We start from the raw sequence: 25,983 nt of genomic DNA on the forward strand, positions 1-25,983 counted from the left end.
TACTGTTTTACAGTCCTTATTACACCAAACAAATAAATCTTCTAACCATTAATTCACTGGCTTTGCCCTCTCCCGACTGTTACAGAGAGGGCGAAAACAGAACAGATTCGTCCCGGGTGCCCGGATGGCTTGTTAGTGTGCCATTGTTCCCCCCCCCCCCCCCCCCCCCACGCTCACATTAGATTAGCACAGCACAGACAACTTGGAAGGTTCTCAGAAGATTTCATTATCGCCGGGGCGAATGCATGAGGAAATGATTTGAGCGGGATATCATGTGTTTTGTTTTTTTTAGGAGCGACGGTCATTATTTCAATATCCTGCGAGGCGGTTTTACGAGCGCCCCTGCGGGGCGTGCTGGCTGGGTCTCCTGTGTTTTGGGGAGCTGAGACGCAGCTCTGGGTAGTTAACACTGGACAACCTCAGGGACAGAGAAGAGGGGAAGTCAGGCAGGATGACTTTTACAAGGGAAGGGAACTGTAAACATTCGCCAGCCCTGACATATGGAGCTGGGAGCGAGGCTGAGAGCAGGGCTGCCCAGGCCCCTTTGACCACAACCTAAATCAACTGTACGTTCTCCCGGGCTGGTAATTTGAGAACGAGGCAACCCCCTTGTAAAAATGTTCACAAGAGTCCTGTCTAATGAAATCTGCCACAACAAATGAAGGATTCTTCAACATTACGAGCTAACGCCTTTGATGAGGTTGTGGACTTATCTGCTCAGAAACCCAACAGAAATGACGTCCAGAACTGTCCACTACTAACTTGTATAACGGCTGTCGGCTCATTATTCACCGGTCGACAGGGCTATCTTTCTTTGCTTTTCTCCTTATCTTTCTGTATCTCTCTAAAGCTCTCACGCAAGCTCTCTGTCTCTTCCTCTCATTCACAAGACCACCCTCTCCACACACACATCCACAGACAGACCCAGGTTATGTACACTCGTACACTCATCTAACATTCCCTTTGGAGCCTAATTCAGAAACACAACCTAACACAGCCATTAACAAACCTCCTCCAACACCACAGGATGAAAGATAGCAGGGATGATTATTCCATGCCAACATATTTGCTCAGCTTTGAAGCTTCATCACAGACCGCTCCTGCAGACTTATATAACAGGTTCAAATGAGTCCCTCCACCCAGCCCACTGCCTGGTCTCCCTGTGGTTCCAAGGTAATTGTGATCATATGCGTAGCACAAACTCTGCCGCTCTCTCATCACACACACACACACATTCACACACACACTCTTACACACACATACAGAGACGGGCAACAGTGCCTGGCAATGGCTGCATCTTCAGAGGGTGATGTCATCCTCAGTGAGGGACTGATAGCTGGAGCCCGGTGGTGCAGCCTGCCAAGCCTGCTAACCTCAGAGACTGCCTGGGATTACACAGCTGGGGCACTGCATCCAGAGGATCACACACACACACACAAACACACGCGCACACACACACACATGCCTGTGATGTACTGTAGATCCAGCTCTTAGAAGTCTTCCAGCATGGAGTCCTGAAGCCTTCATCAAGACTGGGGACTGTTGCGGCGACCACCTCGTTGGCCACAGCGTGGGAATTTTTGACGGGGGGGGGAGAGAGACTTTGAACCTGTCAGATGTGTGAGTTCTATAGGGGATGTGCGGACGTGCCAAAGAGATGTATGAGGATCTGCTCGGCTGCTTGGTCACATGTCATCCTGCGTAGTTCATGGAGGTTTAACTCGGTTGTGCCAGTAAGGGTCATGTTCACGAACCAGAAGCCCACAGGATGGTTGAGGTTAGTGTGTGTGTGTGTGTGTATGTGTGAATATGTATGTATGTGTGTGTGCTAACATGGCTACCTAACCTAGTTCAATCATAAAACAACAGCTTCGTCCACTAAAGAACTGCATTTGAGGCAAACTTAAATGTAAAGTATACATGGGCTATGTGTGATGTAGCATAAATAATGAATGACACCACTAACCAATTTGGAGCAGTGAACCTCATCAATGAAACATGAATACACAGGGACTGTGACTGACAGGTTCATCTAGTCAACCGTGGGAAATTGGTCAATGACTGTTCACTGTTGGATGATTTTCAAACAATGCTTTATCGCACAGATAAACTGTAATCATAGTAAAGTGTCAATGGCTCATATGAAATCAAATGCAATTTATATGCAGTGGTTGTAATTATGTGGTAATTGTATGTATGGATGTGGTGTGATTAGAGTGTTTCAGTAGCTATCACAGATATTAAAAACCATAAAACAAGACAATGGTAAGGAATATTTTAGATTTTAAGTTTACCCCTCCCATTCTCTCCTCATCTCCTCCTTCGATTCTCCCCTCCTCCCCTCCTCCAGTACTCGACCCCCCCCCCCCTCCTCCAGTACTCGACCCCCCCCCTCCTCCCCTCCTCCAGTACTCGACCCCCCCCCCCCTCCTCCTCCAGTACTCGACTCCCCCCCCTCCCCTCCTCCAGTACGCGACCCCCCTCCTCCTTCTCTCCTGCCCTCACTTCTTTCCCAGTCCCAGTGGGAATAGACCTAAGCGTTACCTTTCAGCTGGGTACGTTACCTGTCAGGCTACAGACACACAAACAACCCTGACACACACACACACACACACTCTGGTGACATCTGTTCTACTCCTGTCCTAGACCTCTACCACATCAGTCTTGCATCTGGGATGTGTGTCTGAGTGTGTGTGTGTGTGTGTGAGCAATGACAAGTAGGCATCATGACGGTTGGTTGACTAAAGGAGGGCTTGGAAATGAGTCCAGACCCCCCTTTTCTCCCCTCCTCCCTCTCCCCTCCTCCCTCTCTCCCCTCGTCCCTGTCTCCCTACACCCTCTCTCTCCATCACCTACTTTTCCCTTCCTGACCTTGACCTGAGCTGGGTGGTTCTCTGACAGCAGCAGCAGGCTGCGTTCTTGTTGCCACTGGCTGACGTCAGTGTGCTACATGCCATATGTATGTGAGAGCAGAGTGCGTCAAATCAAAGTATGGATAGAAGCACAGTACCAGAGCCACTGGCAGTGCAGATTGCAGATCAAACTCTGTCTGATCTTGAAGCAGTCAGTGTTGCATTGAAGCAGTAGATACCCTATGCATAAATAAACGGATTCACTCTGCTCTCTTAACCCCTCCTCTCCTTTCTTCTTCTCTACTCTCCTCCGCTCTCCACTTTATTCTATTCTATTTTATTCTGCTCTGTATGATTCACTTTCCCACTGTGAGGATGAAGACTGTGTAGTGAATGTGTCAGGCTAGGCCTGTTCAGCACATTGGCTCAGCTGGGTCATGGGTTGCCTGGCTCGGACTCAGGCCCAGAACAGCCTTTTGAAATCATTAAGTAATGAAGTGGTGCCAATCAAATATAAATGTATCCACAAGCCAGGACCCTTTTATGTCGAAACCATAAATACTCTGCTTAGAGGGCCTTGGATTTCCATCAGAGCCAATATTTCAAAGCCGGTTCAAACATCTGTTATCGCAAAAGGTTCACAAAGAGTACAAGCCAATCATACTTCACACTGCCTTCACAGGGCAGGGGATGTGGGGAAGTTTCGCTTACCTAAGTTATTTTATTATCTAAAATCATTTTATCTGGTGATGGAATCCAAGGTTATTCTGTTGGGTGTATGGAGCTTGGTGGAGCTTCACCAACAGACAAGAGGGTGGTACACTCACACACAAACAAAGAGAGAGAAAGAGAGAGAGAGAGACATGATACGCAGATTACTAAACCATAAGATCCAAGTCCCTTTATATCTTTAGCTTATTGTGAGTACAGTCACCAGTGACCTTGGCGTAGATCCATCATGGGTCCTCTCTCTCTCTTGCTCTCTCTCCCTTCCTTTCTATGTCTCTCTCTCTCTCTTCCTCCCCTCTCTCTCACACTCTCCATCTCTCCAGAGTGGCCCCTGGCCCGCAGCTTATTGGGGGCCGCGATCCAATATCCTGTCCCAGACAGGATCTAATCTGGGAGGCAAACGATAAGGCTGAGGTTTACAGGAGGGGCTTTGCACACTCCTCCATAATTTGCATTTAAAGGCCCTCAAGTAATCTTTAGGCTTATTTAAATCTCAGCAAGACACTCACAGGAGAGGGGGAGAGAAATCTGCAGATCCACCTCCAGTGCTTTCCCATGGTAGACCAAATCCCTGCAATAAACCAGCGAAAATGTGGATCCTGTTTGGCGTTCGTACAGCTGCCTGCCTGTATTATCAATGGCATTTAATTGACTGAGAATTATATTTTTCTCTTTCCACATCCAAATAAAACCGCCACATGGGACAAAAGCCTTAGCCAGGCGCGCAAAGCGGTTTGTGAAAAGGCACATTCGCAGGAAATGTGAAGACTATTAACATGTTCTACTGCTTTACTGGAGCTGTAAGAGTTTTTTTAGATGTATTTTTACACTTGTCCTATTTTCTTGTGATTATAACAAAAGCTCTCAAGTTTGCATATGTTATAAAACCCACAAAAGATTATTTCACCAGTAGTAGCTGCCACCTTAACCAAGCACATTATCTATAAAAGTCCTTTTGTCAGGACCTTGTGTACAATGTCCTGACCATTCAATAATTCCAAAATATGTTTGTTTCTGTAATAATTCATCCCCCACATTTTATTTCAATATAATTCACAATAAATGGCATAGTTATAAATAATGGATAAATCAACAGTTGCTGGCTTAGTCTAGCCTTGTCAACAGTGCTAGTTGCTGTTGTGGTCCTGAGACGCCCATGTATATCAGTCAACTTTACCAGCACAATGTTTCTGCTAAGCCAGTTTGAGTCAACGTCAGGGGAGCTATTTTCAGCATGGGACTGTATGGTGCATCCTACACATCTAGAAGGGATTTGAAAGATTAATCTCCACCTTTCCGATTGGATGTATGTAATTCGGTTTGACAAACACAAGGCCTACAGGGACATTCACTTCATTAATACTTGACAATGTGCCGAGGCCTCATCCCAGGGCAGAGAAGATGTAGCACTGTGATGGACCAGAGAAGGGAAGCGACCCAGATTAAATCTTTACTCCCATGCTTTTAACACGGAGCCGCACCTGTGATACAATATTCAGCCAATGCCACAATGCCTGTTTCAACAGCCATTACAACAGCCAAGGCAACACAGACCTGATGCTGTGGCACTCTCTTCTCTCTCTCTCTCTCTCTCTCTCTCTCTCTCTCTCTCTCTCTCTCTCTCTCTCTCTCTCTCTCTCTCTCGTTCTCTCTCTTTCACTGTATTTGGTTAAAAATGTAGATTCTCCAGGGGTGTTCTGCAAAAACCTTTTCTGATGTGATCGTTGGAAAACCGCTCGCAGTATTTTCAGTTTAAGCACTTTGGTTTAACTTTCCAGTACTTGGTGGAGATGGTGGCTCAGAACACACTGGTGAGGACAGGTCACATCAGTTAGTCAGGATGAAACTCAGGAGGAGGCTCAGGAGGAGGCTCAGGGAGGGCTTGACTAGTGAACAAAACCCCCGTCTGCCACACAAGCTCTTAGAAATGTGAGGAGACGGAAGAAAAAGACTTGTATGAGGCACTCCCACCCCTGCAACCCTCAAATCCCTCCACACCTCCTGAACTCCTCCCAACCCTACCATACCTCCAAGCGCTCCACACCTCCAGCCCTCCTCCCCCTCCACCCCTCAACACCTTCCACCCCTACAGCCATCCACAACCCCTCCAACTCCACACCTCGCCCCCCCCCCCCACACACACACACACACACACACTCTCCCACTCCTCCAACCCTCCAGCTCCAAAAAACCCTAACCCTGGCTCTGCGTTCACAGTCAGCTCCCTGCTCACTGTTCCATACCACAGCCTCCTAGCCCGCCTGGCCTAAACAATGCCGACTCCATTTGGGCCTGGGTAATGGCTGACTGCTTGACATAACCCTGCCGGTTTGGTCCGGTCTGTGCTGAGTAGAGCAGAGCAGACTGAGGTGACATTTGACAGATATGTAATTGCTGGAAGAGCTCACTGACAGGTGGATGAGCTTAAAGACACCTGATATGCTGCTGACTGGGGGTGATGGAGGGAGGGTGCTGTCAGTGAAGAGGATTACACCTTAAAGTAGCTCCGTCAAGCCATGGTGTTGTTTTTCCTTGTCTTTTCAAGAGCGGAGCAGCGATTACCTTTTTTTTCTCTCCATTTAATGGTTTATTCATGTTTTAGCTCTGATTCATACAGCAAGGGAGAGAGGAAGGAGGGAGGTCAAGTTTTCCATGATAGGCCCAGATTTATTGCAAGCAGATGTATGGACACAGACTTATATTTTCTGGAGGGGAATAGAGGGGTTTGAACTTCATTCACCAACACTTGTATAAACCTGGTTGTGTCGTGATAGCTTTCTCTCCTAGGTCACCTCAGGTGATATGGCAGGAGAGACAGAGAGATAGAACACTCACCCCTATAAACGAGAGGAAGCGAGATAAAGCTGTGTTCTCTTGATTAGGTGCACCGGGTGTGGGCTACTGAGGGGGAGGTGGCGCAATCATAGGGGTGGAACTCCAGGATGTGGGTGTAGGTGTGAGAGGGGGTGTGAGAGAGGAGTGTTTTATGTGCCGGGCCGTGATGCAAATCAATGATCTCCTTCAGTGCAGAGCCGAACAGCACAATGCCGGCACACCTGTCCATCATTCAACATGCCTGCTCCTCCTCCGAAAGCACATTGAAAAAAATCACTTTAGCTCCGAGCTTGTGGGTGGATGGGTAGGGGTCGGGGGTTGGAAACGTCCACTCCTCTTTCTCCCCGACATGCTGCCGTTATTAGAACCGCGGTGACTAAATTGGCGGGGGGGAGAGGGTGCTCGCGGATGTGACCTCAATTGCACTGCCACACTATCTCAACCCACGTCTCATTTCACCCAAGGAGAAGGGGAAAGAAAGAGAAATTGACAATATCTTTGTGCCGTCACCATGCATAGACAGCCTATAGAGATTTGGTGATGATACATGGGGAAGGACGAGGCGTTACCCTGAAGCTTGGCTCAGTTCAGTGGGGGGTTTTTCACTTATAATTGGGGTACCTTTCATCTTGTCTGCCTGAAGACGCTGTAGAGGAGGAGAACCAAGAAGGAGCTATCACTTCCCCTATTTCCTGGTCCCAGACACAGCCAGCCAAGGCAGGCAGCCAGTCAAACAGGCAGGCAAGCAGGCAGGGAGCCAGTCAAACAGGCAGGCTAGCAGGCAGGCAGGCAGCCAGTCAAACAGGCAGGCAAGCAGGCAGGCAGTCTGCTAAAGATGATGTATTTCTGATCAAAGAGTCTGAAGATGTCAGCAGTGCCGGCTAGCTCAGCAGACCTGATTGCTCCTGGATAGATTTGTCCCTTTGATCAGAGGAGAGTCTGACTGCAGGCTCTGTTTATGCAAAGAAAGGCAGAGAAGGAAAATAGAGTCGGCGTTGGTGATGGAAGCAGAGCTGGGCTGGGACATGCCGCTGCAGGACATGTTGGCTCGCAATGATACAGGATGAGATCGGTTATAATTACGAGCTAATTAGATAACATCACAAAACCCACATCTCAGCTACTTGTTGCGGTTGTTTTCCTGTGCTATCAGCAATCTCCCTACGCGTGTACATCAGTCTTGATTAGCAGACTTTTTTGTGTATCTAATTATCACCAGACAGATCAGATATTCCTGCAAGATAATACATCTTCACTCATACTTTTACAAAGTAATGGCATTGGATTAAACCGTACTGTAAAGCTAATACTGACAAAACACAAACATCCACAGGCTGTACAGCTCTGTACAACTTAAATGTATTTGGGTTTTTAAAAGGAATGGGTTTTATCACTTGTGTTATGTATATACTGATGCATATCTAGACGTTTAGAAAGGGGCGTGTAGCAGAGCAGTATTAACATCTAATATGTCATCAGTCTGTATGGCAGGATCTGCCTTTACTATGTTGTTTCTTTACTGGTCCCTTCTGAGCTGAAGGGACCAGTTTCTTTGGCCCTCAAGTGTACATACACATGTTCCCCTCTTGAATGTCAAACACACTTGACTTGAAATCATCCTGTGAAGGTTGTGGGGTTGAATAATGACACACTCTCGGTCTACAAGACTGTTTCAGTCGAAGAGGTCAAATCAGCTGCACATTCAGATCATACTGTACATTACTGTACATTACTGTACATTGCATGTACAGGACGTACAGTCCAGAGTACACAATGTGCAGCCTGTGGAGGCAAGTGTGGATTTGGCAGAGACAGAATGTTTCAAATTCTTCGTCCTTAGAGACAGTCCAGACAACATCTACATAAATACATATTTAATCACCAGTGGCTTTCTGTTGTGTCTGCATTGTTAAAAAAAAAAAAAAAAACACCTAAAAACCAGTAGGAGAAAGAAGAAAAGAAAGTAGTTGAAATAACACTTCACTTGTTGTTTTTCCCTCTCTCCCAGCGCTCACTCGATGAGTTCAGGTCAGAGCTTTCAGGGGACATCATCCGTTTTCCGGTTGTTCCTGTCTTCCCTGTCATGTTACACATTAAAAGGGTTTGGCTCGGCACGTCTACAGCAGGGAGGCGTCACAGCCAAGGTTAATTTATGGATGCAAATACCTTATCTCTGTTATTGTGTTATTTGATTTGATTTGCTTCCCTTTTACTTTCTTCAATTGATGACAGGTGCTATTTTGGAGACGTACAGTGTCGGTTAGAGGAAGCAGGTTAGCGAGCGGTTATGTAAGCCATGATTAACATATCTTAGGGCTGTATTTGGGTCAAACAGTGATGGGAAATTCAGGTCATTTTTGACAGCTGATGAAAACAGAAATCATCGTGGCGGGCGGTGGGCATAATTATGTATTTATGAGTCGAAGGGGACCTTGGGCGAGCGGAGGAGGAGTGGGGAGAGGGAGACTCTACAGAGAGCAGCTTGCCTGGCTCTGTAATGACAGCTCATTTCCCTGTGTGGGTGTTTTTCTCAACTCGGCTCGGCACAGAGCTTTTGTTAGTCCCACCAGCTTACTGTACCTGCCAGCCTGGGCCTTTATATACTGTACAGGAGGGTTAACTGTTGTATTATTAAGAGATGCGTACATACAGGACTCACCCAAAGGGCTTCTCTCTGGCAGCTTGTTTGTTTTCTCAGAAAGAAACCCCAGGCTTAAGGCAGATTTACTGATGCACTTTATGCTCAGTAGCGCAAGGTTTTTACATATAGAAAATCCATCCCATTGGACTGGGGCCTAGCAATAACACAACTAAATAAAAAGATGTGGAAGGTTGTGTGGGCTGTGTAAGGCTAGGATATCTGGTCAATCTGTCAACAACATTTACGAGGTAGATAAAGATGTCTGGGGTTATGTCTGGTGAACAGAACTAATGGCATTATTTTATGGACATTTGGAAATGATGACTATGTTTACTTTCTTTACTTAAAGCAAGCTATAAATTTGTCAAATTATATGCAGTTTTTTACAAAAAATATTTTTTATATTGATTATTTCTGTCTTAAATCTTCCATTTCAACTCAACTGCAATCGCAAATAAATCTCAGCATCTATGTTCTGGCTCTTTCCAGTCCTGTCTGTTGTTCCCAGGTCCCCCGTAGACAAGGGAGATTCTCCTCAAGCTTCAAATCAAAACCATCCACACACAACAGCCACCCAGCATCTCCCAGCACCCCCCAACCCCATCTCACTGTTCTGTCGATCCACTGTGACATTTGTGATGGGAGAAACATGTCCAATATGGGCCTGTCTGCTGCATTGGCCATGTAAAGTTTAATGAGCACCTTTGTGGAGCGATATGAATAATGTATACTTGACTGCACTCTAAAACGCCCCTGGTGCATCTGTCTCCAGAACGGACACAAGCTATGTGACGGACTGGTGAAAATTAAAAACCCTGAGGGAAGGAGAGAGAGAGGAAGAGAGAGGAAGAGAGAGGAAGAGAGGGGAAGAGAGATTAAGCGAAAGGAGGGAGGAAGAGAGAGGTAAAGTTAAGAAATCACCTCTCCTCCCCCCCCCTGCTCTCTTCACTCCCCCCCATGCCACCTGTCCTCTCTTTTCCACCCCTCGTGTCCTCATCCTGTCTGTTTGTCTGTCAAGCTGATCGTGTGTGTCAAGCTGTTCCTCACGAAAGCCTCAATACATGCAGTGACATGGGGGAGGAGTGTGTGCATGACAGTGTGTGTGTGGGGGGGTGAAAATGTGCGTAGCCCCCATCAGGCACTGAGACAGGGAAAGAGTGTCTGATGTCAAGGTACCAGGAGGAGGAGAAGATTCCAGCAGATGTCATTGAACTGGGACTTAAACAGAGATGCAAACCACGTACTCATACAGACCTTGATAAAAAAAAGATGTAGGTATTGTCTGAGAAAGTTTTGTAAAATAATTCATAATGCTGTTCTTAATACACTTGCACCAAAGCTATAACAAGAACATAGTGAGACATGCTTGATTAACACGTTAGCATAGAGATTTGCAAGCACTGCTAGCAAATGCAACCTTTTTAGAATAGCATGTAAGTGCGCTATTATAGTATGGCATGAGCCAGACATCATTCATTGGCAACTGCCCTTGTTTCCCCCACTCGGAATATGTACTAACCCTCCACAGACAGACCAGGAGATGAGTCTTGACCTCTTTGATCATACAGCCCTCCTCTTTTTCCTCCCTGCCCCCCTTTCCTCAATATGACCCTCACCCCAACCCCCCTATTGTCTTACCTCAGATATACCCCCCCCCCCCCCACACACACACACACACACACACACACACACACACACACACACACACACACACACACACACACACACACACACACACACCCTCCTCATCACCCCACTTCTCATCCAGACCCCTCTGTCACAGCCCTCCAGCAGAAAGACACCAGTCAGGCGCTGGCTGGCTAAATTAGAAATCTCCCGTGTGATATCTGGCTGCAGCTCAGCCAAGTCAACCTATTCGAAAGATTGGTGGGCCTCTATCTTCTGACGAGATCTGCATCCCCTTTTGAATAAGCAATGGAGTGTTCCCCTTCTGGACTGGCTTTGCTTCGTCTGGCCTATCTCTCCCTCCCTTAGTCTGTCCCCCTTTCAGTCCCAACTCCCTCTCTCCCTCCTCCTCCACCCACCCAAGCCGTGCTTCCACCTCCACAGATTGTGTGTGTGTGTGTCCCTCCTCCCACCCCTCCCCCATCTTCTTTGCCTCCCTCCCTCTCAGTCAACAGGGGCTACATGGGCACACAAAAGAAGGCTCCGGCTTAGTGCTCTGGTGATGGATGCATTTTCATAGCCCATCTCCGTTATCTTGGCCAAACAGGTCTCAGCCTCCTTTCTCCCAGGGTTTACAGCTTTCTCTCTGCCTTTCCCCCCTCCCTCCACTCCCCCCTCTTCCCCCATCACCATTTTCCGAAGGTCACTCATTAATACTCCTGAGCATTAATGCTGACCTCTCAACCCTAGGCTTGAAAGCTTGGGGTCTCCGATATTGAGCACCCAAGCCCTGGTCCCTGGCCCCTCTCACCCAGGCCTGAGTGCTGGGGCTGGCCCCCCAAGGTCAAGGACTGGGTGACATGGGAGCCCCTACACAATAGGAGGCTCCTTTCTGCCCACATCTCCATACACGCCCCCTGGCTTGTCCTCTTCAGATTGATTGGCTGTGCAGCAACATCTCCAAGTCAATCAATTTCATTTATTCAATGTTGCGAACCATCTGAATCCATCATGAAAGGTATATAGATCTCATCCCTTTCTACTGCCAGAAGAGAACCTAAAAATGTTCAAATGTATTTTTCTGAAACCCATGATCCAACAACTAAAGTCTCCTATTTTCCAATTGTGCGTTAATTCATTAATATTAGTCCTTCTTTAAAGAAGTTATTATACTGTATTTGACCTGTTTGTTCAAAGTATAAAATAGCTTACATACTCACAAAAACAAATTTGATGAAAAAATGTTAATAATCACAATGAAAGTCAAGATGCTAATTGTATGTAAAGCTGACAACAAGCCTCTCACTATTTCGAATGAGGTAAACAAGATTATTTATTTCGTATTACTGTCCTTGGTAAAGCTCCTGACGAGGAAATTAGAATCAATAGATATATCCGCTTAATATCCATCACACTTCTGGGGAAACCTTGAAGCCTGCACAAACAGGGAATCTTGGAAGAAAATCCTCAACAATAAACCCCTTCATGTTTCTTTTCTGCTAACTCTGCAGTTTGGACTCCTCATCTCCCACACACAGGAGTTTCACCAGTGGCTTGATGTATCACATATCTCTCTGTTTTTCCTGCGTGGCTCTTTTCAGGCCCTGGGGTCAGGGGGTGAAATAAAGCAGACCCCATTTTGAGTTTGACAGGGTCTCCAAAGCCTGAACTCGAGGGCGCTCCCTCCCTCACCCGCAGGCCCCCCTAGACATGTCCTGACAGAGGCCACGTCCGACAAAGGTGCAGTTTGTTACAACCTTCTAAAAAAAAACACAACAGGGAGGGTTATTTGGTGTTCCTTTGACCTTTTAAGCCCTCAGAGATGAAAAGGGTTTCAATTTTTACCAGACGAGGAGAGGAAGACCACTTCAGCACAAGACACTTGCGCCAGCTTCAAAGCTCAGCACAAATTTTAATCACAGCAAAACGATGTACTGTTTCCATTTTGTGCTCTACACAGTAGAAAAGGCAGAGGTTTGCTACCTAAAGAGATTACAGAGCAAAAATAGAAGAGCTTTAAAGTGCAACACAAACGTGGTGGTCTTCTGGATGTTTAAGCATTTAAGATGGTGCGGTCACTATCTTATCAAATCGTAAAAATAAGGCTGCGTATTACGTCAAAGCATTGACTTTCAAAGGTAAAAGCCTAATGGGGTTGCCTGTATCTGCCACCTTAAATCATGCAAGCTAAAGGCAGAGGCCACAATGTTGCTGAAAACAGCATTCTGCCTTATAAAAACATATCTATCATTTACAGCAACAGAGCCACGTAGAACACAGGAGTTTCGCAGTGCCTGGTGCCATTTACCAAACATTTTATCAAATCTTGCAAAGCCTGCTTAATATTTAAAGCTCCGGTCATGCAGCCTAATGGTAAGGGCCATGGTTAAGCTATTCAAGGGTCAATTGTTTTATTAAGATTAATGAAGGGTTGTGAGGGGGGACGTCATATCTATCCCCCCCCCCTCCCCCTCTGAGTAACGGCTGCCCATATTAAAACGAGTGAGTAGGGTTCACCACTTAGCTTATCCATATAAGTGGCTTATGGATGTTTTTGCTGGGACACTCAATTGCGACTTTTTTTCTCATCAGTTCATTTTTCACCAGCTGATCAACTCCCTCCTCTCCCAGAATACATCACAGAAGGATGATGTCAAACATTATGCCAGGAGAGACTCTGTATGCTGCTTGAGTAGGGAAGAACTGAGAAGAGAGATGGGCTTGTAAAGGAGAGGGGTTTAATCAGATTAAGCCTTACTTTGTTTTGAAATGAGACTACTTGGAGATAAACAACCAGTGGTGGTCCATATCAGTCAGAAACACCCTCTCACATTGGCCTCAACAACTCCATGAAAAAAGGAAAACTATCAGAGTCCTGGAAAAACAGGTGTGCACATCCATGTTATGAGTGACTAAGACCCGGGTTAGAGACCAGATGGATGGGATGGCAGGATTCAGAAGGTGATCCGTACAGTAGACCCAACACCCCCCCACCCCTCACACCCACCCCAGCTGTACACTGCCTCAGCACAACCTGACTGATGTCACTGTCCTAATTACTCTGACGCATGTAATCTGGCAATAATCCTGCCTGGACACCATTTTAGATCAGAGAGGGGGGGGGGGGGGGAGAGAGGAGAGAGAGAGAGAGAGAGAGAGAGAGAGAGAGAGAGAGAGAGAGAGAGAGAGAGAGAGAGAGAGAGAGGGGGGGGGGGGGGAGGAGACAGAGATGGAGACAGAGAGAGAGAAGACATGGAGGAACTGTCTCCATGTACTTTACCCATCAGTCCTTGCCTGCATCTGTATGTTGACAGGAAGTGACCGCAGCACCAGATAGAAGCCCTGATCCCAGAGTCATTTAGTCAAACCTCAAACAACTCGCTTCACAACCCCATCACACTGAAAATCTGCTTCAACTGTTGGGAGAAGTAAAGCTGCTTATGTCCTTCAAAAAAAAAAAGGGCCAGTCCAAAACATGTTTTGAATATATCTGTGGTGTTTCTCAGGCCGACTGAGCTAATGGGATTTGACTTTGAACATATTCTCAGTTTAGGGGGTGGGTGAGTGTGTGTGTGTGTGTGTGTGTGCGTGAGAGAGTGTGTGAGGGGGAGTGGATGGTGTGAGGACATCTTTCACATGTCTGATGCGTTGTCACTGTATGTGACATGCAAGCTGAAGGAAACGCCAGTTGACGTGAGGACAGCCTCAACATGAGAATGTCAGAGTGCTTTGTTGACTGTCCCTCACATTGATGAGCTTTGGGTTTCAAGAAAAGTCAGTACTGTATAAAACAGGTAACATCAGCATCCGCTCATGAAGATACATGTATATGAAATACTTTGTGGAAACGTATATAGACATACATCCCACGTACAGAATATTGCAGAGAGCAGTTATGGCCTATTGTATGGTCTTGAAAACAAAGATGTCATGTGACAGGCAGTCCTAAAGGGTCATTTTATTTCCACTGGACTGCCTCTCTCTCCAGAACGAGCATAATATGGACAACATATTGAAGGGCCATCTCCGTCCGGCACCTCCACAACAAACAGGCCATTTCATGTTTCTTTCTGCCTCTGTTTCTCCCCTCTTCCGCCCTCCCCCTCTTCAGGAGCATGCCTGCATGCACTCTGACACATCTACAAGCTCCCAAAGTCAATGGTGTGTCTGACCTCTGGTGCTGGGGTGGTTTGCTTGACTGAGTGAGAGGTAGACAACAAAGAGAGGGGAAACTAAAAGGCCTCGCTTCACCTTTTACCACACACACCACACATACACACACACACCTGTGGGAAGTAGCCCTAGAGTGAGAAACACAGACAGGAGGTGTGAGGTGGGTTAAGGCCTCCTGCCTTGGCAGGCAAGATTGTAAAAGTGACCAAAGGCTTCTCCTCACTACCGAACATACTGTTTGGTTTACTGCGTTATGAGTCTCCGTTAATTTGAACTCGTACACTGACTCGTTTTTTTATGTATCCTTTACGGCACCACAGCAATCATAGAGATACACCTGGTAGCACAAACAAGCAAAACACATTAAAATTCCAATTGAAATGACCTATAATTTCATGTTGCTTAGATGACATTACAAGTGATTGTATAGTGGAAGAATTTTTGGGGGAAAGTTTGTTCTCTGATTGCGATACGAGATGACAGTCATGTGGACTCTCAATCGGTCCACCTGTTGGGCATGTGGAAGACAATTTTCCACCTGAAGAAACAAAGTGTACACAGAGCTTGGTGAAATGCCTGAGCCACGGAAAGTTTGCTCTGCTTTGCCAGCTGCAACTGTGCAATTATACAGTATCCTGTTATAAAAAAAAGAAATATATATATATATATATATAAGAAACCACAGCAGTCTGAAAAACACAACACCCCCAGGGGTCAGGTTGTTTGTGTTATTTCAGAAACATGTACATAGAAACATGTACATAGAGTAAGCCACGCGTATCCATTTATATTGGTATAAAAGAGATAGAAACTTCAGACTGAGACAAACACCAAACTGATCCTGCATGTGTTTGATGTGCGTGAGAGAAACCAAGGGAAGTGCAAGGTGATGAAGTGTGATACAGCCTCACTCTTCTGTACATACTGTGAAGTATGTACAGAAGAAGTCCCTCTGAAGTACCAATTTAAAGAAGGAGTATGCACTACAACCCTACTGGTTACTTCAAAGGCATGTCCTGAAATGCAATAGGACATTTATTGATTAAATTCTTCAATGAATCCGGTATTGATAACTGGATGCTTCAAAATGCACTTTTATGTCTTTTTCTTTGAAGCTTTCCATCTTTCTGAGAGGATGTTGTTTTCCTCAAGACTCTATAATGTTTGAGCACATCTTAGTTTTTCTGACAGTGGGCATCCCATCACTATTGAGTGACTTCTCCCTAATTAGAAGTATAGGAATGTCTTTTACCAAACACCAAATATAAATGAACCGTAAGTGTCCGTGTGTGTGTATGTGTGTGTGTGTGTGTGTGTGTGTGTGGAAGACAGATGTGTGGGAGTCTCAGTTCCTCTTCCTTTCTTTAATCTTCAGTTGAGGTTGAGTCAGTTCCGAGGCTGAGGTTCAGGTGAAGAGACAGAGAAGCCCGCCCTCCCTGTCTCCTCTCTTTATCCTCCTGCTCTCTTTCACATTGTGCCAAACCCATCCCTCTCTCTCTCTCTCTCTCTCTCTCTCTCTCTCTCTCTCTCTCTCTCTCTCCCTCTCTATCTCTCCCCCCTCTCTCTCTCTCCCTCTCTCCATCTCCCTCTCTTTCTCCCTCTCCACACACACCCCCAGCCCTCTTTTCAGCTCTTACCATCTGTCAGCCTTAACTACTATCCAAAGGTAGAAGTGAATGTACCTTGTATAAATACAGCACACCGCAGCAATTCAGCACATCCATTGACTGCTTCCATATATGTGGAAAGAAGTGTCTTGTGTAATTTCCAGCATTTGTTAGTTCAATTTATTTGTCTTGGGTGCTCTTATCCGACACATCACAGCCCTGTTCTTTGTAGCAAAAAGGAGTGTGGTGTTTCTTATCTTTTTCTTCCAGAGAGGAAACAGCATAGAAGGCCTACTACCAGCCAACTGTACCCTGTAACACTGGGCTAATATGCAGCAGGCCATAGGCGTAATACATCAGTAAAAAAAAACAGGATGTTGTATATTCTTATATGAGGTTTGGGGCCACGAGAGCGATATAATTGTACAGTATGTCTGTTTTGCCTTTAGAGAAAATCCTTGTTCCCCATATGTGCCTCTAATAAAGCATACTCTCAACATGTCTGTCAGAAAACAGTAAATCTGCCCTTTAACTAGGCATGGGGGAACAGAGAGAGCAGAGGAGAGCCCAAGTGAAAAATCTCAAATGCTGTCTAGACGTGCATGAGAGGCAGAAGGCCTATTTACATGGCAGACCTGGAATAATACAAAGCTAGGGCTTGTGGGTTCTCTGACTCGTGTCACACTGCTGGCGATGCCCATGACTGCTTGACTGTCCCCGACACAGCTCAATACCTCTCCCCTTGTCTTCCCTCCGTCAGTCTGGTCTTTTGAAGCCCTCTCCTAGAAGAGTAAGGGAATCCGCACAGCACAAGTGTGGTCCCACTGGAAATGTTGTTTCTGTTTGTGAGCATTTGTCCCGAATCAGACACCTGGTGTGTCACGCAGAGAAAGGCCTCACAGGTGAGGCTCCTCTGACTGGTCTTGGTATGGATGCAGACCAGTAGCCATCTCCACTTCACACATTGACACGCATCTCTGCTGCTTTCCTATTCTCACAACCACCTCCATCCTGCCACCACACTTTCAAAAACACCTCTCTCTCTCTCTCTCTCTCTCTCTCTCTCTCTCTCTCTCTCTCTCTCTCTCTCTCTCTCTCTCCCTCTCTCTCTCTCTCTCTCTCTCTCTCTCTCTCTCCCCCACAACATCAATTCTGAGCACACCAATACAAGTCTGTTGATGGAGGGCTCGTGAAAATAGCTTCCCTCTGTTTTTTTTCCGGTTTTCCAGTTTTTGGTCGGCATTGAAATTCACTACAGGTTTTGAGAGGGCTCTTTGCGTTCTATTGTAATACCCCATGGAAGGTGTAATCAAAGTAATTACTATAATACACAGGTGTTCTGCATGGTACATTGCTGAGCTCAATGCTGTGCATGTCTCTGTCACTGGATGAATTAACGGAGAAAAAAAGAAAGAAAATATTTTACATCAAGTGTCATTATGGCTCCTTTATCGACAGAAAGTAAGTGCATAAACAAATAGCTCCATTTTCCCCCCTTTTTTCATTCATCTGGCGTTTTAAACATGGCTGCTTTATGCTCCGGTTGTTACTGTTGCTTTTTACTTCCACTTTTCAATTATGGTAATATAAATGTGCTTCAGTGAATTACAAAGGATGGACATGAAATGTGATCATTAAAGTCAGGCAGGGAGTGCACCCTGGGCGACCCCTCACACAGCTGTACGTTGCGTAAACATCGTGTAGGCCTTCTCTGATTGGCTGAGAGAGTTCTTGCTCAGAGAGTTCTTGCTCTCGCTGTCGTCTGTGAAAGAGCAACTCCTGCTGATGCTTCAAAGTGATCCATTCACTTCTGGCTCATTTTCTGAAATTACACAAAACACATAGAAAGCCCAATTGTTTTGGCAATGGATATGGTTTTCTAGAGTCCAGCCATCAGGCCCAGATCACAGGATGCATGTGGAGGGCTCAAGATCACAGAGCACGACTGACACAGAGGAGGGGGGGGGGGGGGGTTGCACAAGTGAGTGTGCGGGAGCGAGAGATACAGAGATGGAGAGCGGAAAAGAGAGAAAGAGAAAGTGTGTGCAATTACCAGGAGCCGCAGACTAAAGGATCAACTTCAAAGGGGCTGGGCCTGCATCTTCTGCGCTCCACACAGCCCGAGTGCGAGTGTTGTAAGAGCAGGTAAACACTCACGCAGATCACAAGCCTTTTAATAGCACCCAGATCTGAAGAAGTCACTTCCTTCAGCCTGCCTGCTGATGAAGGAAGTGTTTTCCTCCACACTGCCTGACTGTCAGCCTGCCTTCCCGCCTGCCTGCCTGTTCGCCTGCACTCCTGCCTGGCTGCCTGCCTGCACACCTGCTTGCCTGCCTGCCTGCCTCTAACATCCCTAGACAAGACTCCTGGAAACAGACAGAACCTTTCGAAAACTCTGAGTGAAACAACATGAAAGGACAGGTGAGAGACTTGACTGGATTTGGCCTCCTTTTGATATAGAGTCAAATTCATTAAAAAAAGAAAAAGAATTGCGTTATTTTCTTTGATTCTCATGACTGTATGGCACTTGTGTGTCCCGGCATGCTGCTGAAACACTGTTGTACAAAATGTGTTTCCGTTTACTGTAATGTACGGTAGTGTACCTCCTCTGCCAGTTATCACTGTACTGGATGGCCTGTGTATACGGGCTACGTACATTAGTCAGGCCTCAGCCCTCCCTGTGGACTACATCACACAGAGATGCTCATGTAGACTATATTAAACAGCTTTAATCTGTCCTCACCACTGGATGAATATGATAAGGATAGCACAGAGGTCCCTGGGGATTGAACCACCACTAGACAGGATTAACACTCGGCCTTATGAAAATATTCATGACATGTTTTAAGAACATGCAAGAGCTAGCACTCGTACGAGGCAAGGGATCTTGGCTTCGGCGACACAATTTACCCCGCTGGTTGTCAACCACACTAATGATGTAAGGGTAACCCTTTTCCCTACAGCTTTATTGTAAATAGTGTTTCACATGAATGGATGTCACAGAACACAGAGGCATCCCATGTGTAATGTTCCTTCCTAATGCAATACCTTGTTACGCCCTCTTTCCTGTATGCATGCATGTATATGCATATTCAGTGCATATCAATGAGAGAACTGGTGTCATGAAATTATGTCTCTACTTCAAATCAACATTTAGACCTCCTGAAGCTGTACAGGAGAAACACTGGTCTGTGGTGTTCTAGACTCAGTCGTTTTTGCTCATCGTCATTACTCGCAAGAAGGGTAAGAAGGAGTGGGGCTGTATGGCCTATATTGCATAAGATGATTGCATTATGTTTCTACAGTATATACAGTCGGAAGCCTGACATCTGTTGGAAGAACCCTGTAGTTGCAGCTGCCTGGTCCTAGTCCAACAGGCAGACATACAGAGAGGGGGCTTGTACACTGAGGTATGACACAGGATATTGCCGGGAAACAGAGGAGAGAGCATTCTTCAGCAACCCAGGAGAGAAAACATCAGGCCACACAAAGTCCCTGAGCTAGCCCTCACAACTCAACTAAGTCACCCTGAGTGCTTTTCATGTTCCACGGTCTCCTTTGGTGTCATTTGTTAGTAGAAACCTGCTTCCTGCTTCTGTGAAACTGAATACCCTGGTCTGTCCATGAACAGACAAAATCTCTCGCCATCTCACCCGCAGCTGTGAGTGACCTTATCTTGGGGGGGGGGGTCCATCTCTTGTGACTACTACCAACCAGATGTTGCTTTGATTTATCACTGAGCTTAGATTAGGGTAACCAAATAGTTATCACAGACATTACTGCAAACGCTGCTTTTCCACTTATCTTTGTCAGGTTACAGGATACAAAGTTACAGTAGCAGCAATGTGTCTGTGTCTGCATGTGTAGAAACAATATGGGGTTTCTCTCTGACTAGACTAGAGGACATAAACATAAGCCTTCTCCCCCAGCACATAGGCTACACACCTGCATGCCCACCCACCTACACACCCACACACACACTCACAACCCTGAGCCCTGACCTGTAGGAATGTGTGCTCTGCAGAGTACGATTAGCCGGCCAGGCTGTTAGCTGGTCCAACACAGAACCTCATTGTGATAAAGCCCAGTCAATGTTTGCTGACACACGCTATCTCCTGTTCCCTCTCTTCACGCGCTGGAACAGATCTCCACCTGCCACAGCTCTTTACCACAATTTAGGGACAATTTGTTTTTCTAGGAGATGTTTACACAATGGCCACCTACCACACACACACACCCACACACACACACACAGGCAGGCACTCACACACACCCACACACGTGGCGAGAGAGAGAGGAGAGAGAGAGACCATAGCGAGAAGACGGAGGCGTTTGAAATATAAATGGCAACTTTGGGAGGAGGTGGTGTTATCTGCAACTGCTTCGCTTTGTTTTTCTCTTTCGATCGTTTCCCAATCTTTTGCATTCATTATCACGTGAGAGAGGATAAGACTGAACACGGCAGGGTTTGTCCTCGCCTGCCAGTGTTTCCATGGGAGGCACAGGAACACTTATCTTGTGTGTTGTGGTGGAGGAGGTGATAAAAGAGAATATTTCTCCAGCAGATCAATAGCTGTTATTCAGACATGCACTGCTCCCACCACATAAAGCAATGACACTGTCCCAAGACTCTGAGGCCATATTGATTTTAATTTATTTTTAACTTAGTGATGGATACAGGACACATTGTGAAAGAGGCATTGGTCAAATAATTACCAACATCTATTCAGTAATTGGAAGGCAAAAGGGATAGAACATTCAATATTCATTAAGCACTGCAATGACTTTGCAAATGTGCTGTCGGACAATGTAATGGGAATTATGGCACAGGTTTGTCGTGCGACAGCTAATCATGTAGTATAGAAAAAGTCTTCTCCCAAAAATGTCACTTGCCACCCATATGATAGACTCTGGGGAGGAAGAAGATTACTACCATTTTCAGTACAGTAAATTGTCCAGTCCCTGTGATACAGTCATTTAACATTCTGTTACAGTTCAGCAACAGCTGACAGCTTTCTTTATTCCTGGATTTACAACCAATAATAGTCAAGCCTTAGTGTAGGATGATGGGGGGTCAATACAAATAATTTAGCATTTGAAAATCGAATGGCTTCAATGCTCAACTGAACGAGGCATCTCCAGCAGACGGAGCTCACGGCTGTTATGGCTCCTGGAACAGATATTAGCAGGCGTGTCATACACATGCTGCATAAATATATGATCAAAAACCTGGTGACCTGCAATAAGTCGCTTGATTGATTCAGTGATAGTCGACTTGTTTCGGTTTGCAGGGCAGTCCTGTCAGACTGACCAGCAGGGCCCACAGGCCTAAGTTATTCAGTACAAATCCCCCACTTAATTATTCTGTGTGCAAGGAACTGCAGCGCTCTGCCCTTTGAGAGAAGCAGCAATCAAACAGCTGACTATAAGCCGAATAATCACACTGCTTTGAATGTGCTGGGCTTGGCACATGTGTGAACTACTCAATACTGTATGTGCACCAACAACAACCTAGGTCTCTGCATTATTTGTTCTGTGTCTGCTAGAACGTATTGCGGAGGAAGTCTGTGGAGTTTGAGGCGGTGATACTTTGAAGTGAAAGTCAAGACGGAGTCTACAGTCAGTATGGTCCAATAGGCATTTCCCTGAGCAGTGAGGTTCGTGACAAACATCCATCCACAACAAAATCAAGTAAGCTGTGATCTAGAGTTATTTTGGTAGACATGTTTTTGTGTTTGGATATGGATGAGGCAAAGTGCAAAGAGAGTCTGGGATGTGCATCTGCCTCCAACCCAAAGTCTCTGACCTCCCCTGCACCCAGAACCACCACCACAACTCTGTTGTTTCTTATGGAGAGTGAGCTGGTTAGCTAGCTCGCTAGGCCAAGGTCGCGGTTAAGTTGTGATTACGGCACGCTGCACTCAGGGAAGACACGCAATAAAGAGGGCTCGGCAAACCCATAAAACTGTCGAAACACATCATCCAAGTGTCAGTCGCTCCGCACTCGGGATCGCAGAACACCTCTCTAAAAAACACATGCCCTGAGAAGCGGGAACCCACTCTCCACTCGGAGCTATCATGCCTCTTTCAACCTGACACAGGCTGAATATTGCATTAAATGGATATGTGTTGAGAAGAAGAGCGGGCCACATTGATTTGAGTGTCCCCGTGGTTGTGGCATTGTACTGGTTCTCTGTGAAGATCAATGCCATTCCCTCTCTAACAGGAACCTTCCTTGGAACTCCTTCAACTAACTAGAACTGTATAGACCCACACGCCACCCTGAAGACTCGACTGGGTATTGATTTCAACATGGACTGTTCAGTTCTAGCTATCTTCCAAAATATCATTACACTTATCTGCCAAACAGCACATGGTTGTAGCTTGGACTTAAGGGCCACAGTCCCCTCCCTTCTCCTAGCTGAACACACTCCATTTGGCTCTGCTTATACCTGCAGAGATTTCATTTCAAGGCAATTAAGATACTTATCAAATGATTTTTACTGGGGAGAAAATAAGTAAATGGCGTAAAGAAAATATTCGCAAGAGCCTACGGTGACAGCATTTTGGACACACTTTCACACACAGTTTGAAAGCTCCCATTTCAAGACCAAGGAAAATCTCACTGCACTGTTGGAGCTGTGCAGAAAAACTGCACTTTGGGCCAATTTCTAAGCCTCCCCCTCACCCCCACCCAACCTACCACCACCTGCCCCCCTCGCACCTCCATCCAGCAGCCCTATTGAAGGAGGGGGCCTGAATGCACCATCAGCGTTGGGGTTTGGCTGAGCGGCAACATGGGTATTATGTTTCAAATTCTCTCCAGCTGGAGTGTGGAGAGGGCTAACCGGTCTCCCTCTTTCTGCCTCTTGCAAAGTAACAAAAAAAGACCCCACCACCACCACCTCTTACTTTTACTCCCTCCATCCATGACCTCCTCCCTCCCTCGTTCAGTGTTCAATGCTTAAGCAATCAGACTCCTGAGAAGTAGAGGCTAAAATTTGAGGGCCATCAGGCAGGGTCTTAATTTAGCAGGGAGAGTGAGGGTGGTGGGAGAGAGAGAGAAAGAGACAGGGAGAGAAAAACAGGGTATAAGAGAAGGAGAGGCCGAGAGAAAAAAAGAAAAAGTGAGAAAAGGAAAGAGAGAGAGAGAGCTGTCGGGGCAGGTGCAAGCCGCACACATACAAGGTGGCGATTAGGGGTGGAAAGTGGCCCTGTGTGAGGCGAGAGGAACATCTGTGCCTATTACCTTCCCACACAAAAGACCAGAGGGGGGGCTGGGGCAGGACCACAGCCTCCAACATGAGCCGGGCCTCACCAAACACCACAGGCTGAATCGCACGGCCCAATTTGAGGCTTTCAGCGCCACTCGTCATTAGCATTTGAAAAAGAAGGCAGGCAGGAGACGCAGCTCTCCAAGAGGGACTCGTCGGGGTCTGGGTGAGCAAGTGACTTAAGAGCTCAGAATAGGGGGAGAGAAGGGGAGTGGAGGGGGGAGAGAGTGAGAGAGATATAGTCAGAAAGAGATAGAGAGAGTGGGACTGAATGGCTGGGGTGCCGGATGAATTGAGCGTGTTTTTAAAGTAGCGGTCTATTCTCCCTGTGGAACGTTTGGTGGTTTATAGGAGAAGTAATCACCATAGGGGGAAGAGAGGGGTAGAGAGAGAGAGAGAGAGAGAGAGAGAGAGAGAGAGAGAGAGAGAGAGAGAACGTGAGACAAAGAGAGAGAATCACTGAGAAAGCACACAATCTGTGTTTGTATGACCTACGTCCTCTAAAATATGGTGAAAAGTACAGAACATTCCCCTGAGAAAGTTACAGTACCGACCATCCTTCAGACGTAGACGAAAAAGTTGTTTCAAGACTCATTTCCCTGTGGGATTCTGTCCACATTTATCCATGTGAAAAGCATCTGGCACTCTGAACACCCAAAACCTTCAGAGAGCAGTTTATTTATCCTCGCATCTCGAGGAATGGAAAATTAATGTTAAATCCATCTCGAAACAATTTGAATAACTGTACTTCCGAGTGTGTCAAGGCGGTTCAAAAACACAGTTAATGGATGCCAACAGCATGAAAAATAAAACACTTGGCACCAACACGCCGAGCATCAAACTTGTACACTGCATCGCACTCTTTTCAGAAGTGAGGGCTCTTGGGACAGGCTATGACTTATTCAGACGCCACCAGCGTATATCTGTTTGCTCAAATATTCCAATTCATTCCAAGACAGTAAGTGCCTTGCTGGAGTGAATTATAAATGACAAATCAGGATGCTGACTTATTAGTTATGACATCATGAGACTCAGACTGAGTCAGTCCTTCGAAGGGTAAGGGGTGTGCCTGGGGGGTTGAGGGTGCGGGGAGGGGTGGAGTGGGGAGAAGAGGTTGAGGCGGAGGTTACTTATCACTACTGATCTAAATAACATTACATTACATTTAGTCATTTAGCAGACGCTCTTATCCAGAGCAACTTACAGTAAGTACAGGGACATTCTCCCCGAGGAAAATAGGGTGAAGTGTCTTGCCCAAGGACACAACGTCATTTGGCACAGCCGGGAATCGAACCAACAACCTTCCGATTAATAGCCCGACTCCTTCACCGCTCAGCCACCTGACCCCACAGGGTCTAAAAGACCCCTTGTTTTTAATCTTGCCCATGATGGAAACCTTTTGAAAATTACACCAATCGTATTACAGAAAACTGTGATTTGAGAAGACAGGCTACTGTATGTAGAATTCTAATTAAGTACCACCCACACAAAACCAGGTCTTGAAAATCTAATTGAACCACAAAGCTCTGAAAGACATGACCACATAGAACACAGCTACAAAATCTGGTTTGCTGTCAAAGCACGGAATGCCCTGACAAGCATGCGCTCTACAAGAAAAGGCCCAGCAAGTCTTAATCTATGGTATAGTGCTGTATAGATACGGTGTTCTCCTCCTCGCCACACTTAGAAAAATGTGCTCCTTGTAGTCAGAAAGAAAGCACCAAATCCCTCCTCACACACACATAAACACACACCCACCCATACACACACACACACACACACGCACACTCAGCAAACCTACTACAATTCTACAGTACATGGAGACTGTCTGAGAGCTGGACCATTAGTCAGCATGTGTCTCATCTCGCCTGAATTGGAAGTGAGGTCTTGTTCCAAAATGGCCCATAATCCCCCCAAACTGTCGGCCATGTGTCTCCAGACGACAGGCAGCACCCTCCTGTGAGCTGGAATCATTTCAGACTGCTGGGCTGAGAGCTGGAGGGAGACAGAGAGCAAAAAAAAAAGGTTGACCCTCTTTTCTTTTACATAAGTACATCTTCTTGATCTTGAGTCAGATGTGTAAAGACATAACAATCCATTATGCATGTGGCAGAAGTAATTTGGTCCTATCTGATGAAATTCTCCATTAGCAGAGATTATCCTGCAGGTGGGTTCAGGGAAGGGTTCCACACGCGACTCTGATCACGCATGCTGAAACGGATATATCAACAAGCCATCAGATTCTC

Source organism: Osmerus eperlanus, chromosome 9 (assembly GCF_963692335.1).
Source record: "Osmerus eperlanus chromosome 9, fOsmEpe2.1, whole genome shotgun sequence".
Taxonomy (NCBI): Eukaryota; Metazoa; Chordata; class Actinopteri; order Osmeriformes; family Osmeridae; genus Osmerus; species Osmerus eperlanus.